Raw genomic sequence first — 2,643 nt, 5'->3', positions numbered from 1 at the left:
TTCGATGTTCTTGCGTAGGAATCATCAAGGCATGCGTTATATCTCTTCTTTACTCATCACACACGTTTTATATGTTGTTGAATGTGTAAATGCAAGAAAACTTTCGATCCCTCCTTGTGCTTGAAAGATTTCGGTGATATAATGTATTTCTTGCATTATTTTGTTGTTCACTCACGAATTTTCTAGTTTGTGGTGTAAGGGGCTGCTGTAATAGGTTGAAAGAGAGCTGTTAAGGTCGAGGGTGATGAGATTTAGATGCTGCAGTCGAAGCTCGATCGGGTTCGTTGAGATTGTTGAGGGCCGATCGGAGTTGAGGCTTGTGTGGGGGCTCAATTGGAAATTCTGTTGCTCCGGTTGTGCGAGGGTCATCCCCAGCCCTGGACCAGACCCTGGTGGGTCTGAGTCGTGGTCTGGGATGACTCGAACTGTGGCGCCCCAAATCTCGTCACGTAATCATACAACATGTGACGCCATATGCATAAAAATTTTCTTTTCAACGACGTAATAATATAATACATATACGACAAAATAGTGCAATCACCACACTATCTACGTCAATGCAGCAGAAACAGTATAATAAATACACACATACAACTCAAGTAAGACAATAAACTATACTGTCTCTATCTACTATAAACTACAGGACTGTTTGACTAGACACACTTAGTCCTTCACCACTATCCTGTCTCACAGCAGAGTCCTGTAACCTATCCAACAGAAACAGCCCCCAAAGGGTGAGCATACACAACAATTATCATCGTAATACATAACAATTATATCATCAACAATATAAAATATAACTGGAATGATAACAGAAATACTCCACTTGCTATCTCTGGACAATCAACCACCAACGATATCAACGTCATAAGTCCAATACTACTGCAACAACAACATCGACGATACGTCGCACCTCAACACCGGCGACAGCAATATCGTTGAACGAATAACATCGACGATACGTCGCACCCCAACACCGGCGACAGCAATATCGTCGAACGAACAACATCAACGTGACGTCTCCCAACAAACGACAGCCAACAATATCAACGATAATAAACAACAACAGATATAATATCAAATCACCCAATACCAGTGATTTATCATCGTTCAACGCAATAGTATTCATCAATACTAAACAATAACAACATATGCTCGTACGTCAATACGTACCTGATAATCGAGTATATACATAATCTAGCTATTTCTTTGATCCCGAGGCTTGTGTTGTATCTAAATAATTCAACAAAATTATCAAATCATTATCACTGTATCAATACAATCATAACATCTTCAATATACAACATCAAATAGCCCAACAATAATTCATTCACAACATATAAACTCGATTATAAATTCTTATTGTTCATCAATTTAATATTCTAGTTTATTTAATTCACAATACTGCTATCAAATACACACTAATTAATTTAACATCAAATAATATGCTATTTTACAACATCCGTCAAATTGCGAAAACTTTATATCAACGTGTAGCCTATACTTCGTAGACTCCGAATATACAATCATAATTAATAACAACTGACAAACAACTCTCCAATCTCAATCCAACGATTAAAAATCCCTAATTATAATAAATTGAGAATATTTCAACACAACAACACTATAATCTTCTCTTCTTCGTTAAAATCATATACTATTCAACAATCTTCAATTTCAGTATGATTTAACAATTTATCGGATTTATTCCAAAAATCGACGAATTTCAAACATCACCAAAACTATAAAATTTATACCTCAAATTGAAGACCTCGTGTCAATGATTCCAGAACTGAAGTCGGTTCGTCGATTGGATAAACCGATAAGTCGCAAGATCGAAAAGAAAAATCGAAATACTGTTTTCTCTCACCTCTCTCGTTCTCTCTGTTTCTCGTCAATCTCAATGAGTTTGATTGAATTCCACCGATTTCCATTTATTTTATATTATTATATTTTTTTAATATTATATTATATTAATTTTTTAAATATTNTTTTCAACGTCAATATTTAAATTTGGACCAGTCAAACAATCAAAGTTTTCAAAACTCAAAACACGAAACTTCTATATCTTTGATTTTTTACGTCATATCCAAATTTCAAATCATTTGAACTTCATATGACCAAAATATGTCATATTTCATTCTTTAAAAATCATTAATTATTTAGTAATATCATATTACTAAATCAACAACTTATAATATTTACTTCAGGCATTACACGAGCCATGCTGGAGTCGGTGGAAAAGTTGATCGAGCAAGGTTGAGTCGGGTAGGCCGTGGGTAGGAATTTGGGATGTTTCTCGGCTCTTAGAAGATAGCAGCATGCATGGGGCTGTGTCGGTGGGTTCAGCAGGTTCAGAGGAGTCCTAAGGGGGCCTATGGAAGGGTGGATCGTAGCTGGTCCCATCAGTAGAAGGCTAGGATCTCAAATATGGAAAGTGGTGCATTAGGATGGGTAGGATTGGCAAGTGTCGCAATTCCAGCAGCTGGTGGCATACTGTTCGAAGGTTTAGGGGGTTGGTTTGGATGGTTTTAAGGCTGTAAATGAGTGTATTAAGTGTGGAAAAAGGTTGGGGGAAATTTGGTTAGGTTTCGAGTCGATTCGGGTTAAAACCGAGATCTTTGTTTACGTTTTAAAACGAAT

The 2,643-nt window shown here is 36.6% G+C and overlaps 1 long non-coding RNA gene across 1 annotated transcript; it reads right to left on the bottom strand.

Moving 5' to 3' along the window:
• Positions 1 to 503: 503 nt before the first annotated feature.
• LOC140986057 (uncharacterized) lies at positions 504 to 1,890 on the bottom strand. Its single transcript, XR_012176882.1, has 3 exons — positions 1,758 to 1,890; positions 1,174 to 1,233; positions 504 to 707 (listed from the first exon to the last, which is right to left on the bottom strand). It is a non-coding gene; the product is annotated as an uncharacterized lncRNA (long non-coding RNA).
• Between the last annotated feature and the right edge of the window lie 753 nt (positions 1,891 to 2,643).

Source organism: Primulina huaijiensis, chromosome 10 (assembly GCF_012295235.1).
Source record: "Primulina huaijiensis isolate GDHJ02 chromosome 10, ASM1229523v2, whole genome shotgun sequence".
NCBI lineage: Eukaryota > Viridiplantae > Streptophyta > Magnoliopsida > Lamiales > Gesneriaceae > Primulina > Primulina huaijiensis.
This window is presented reverse-complemented; position numbering and strand designations above follow the sequence as displayed.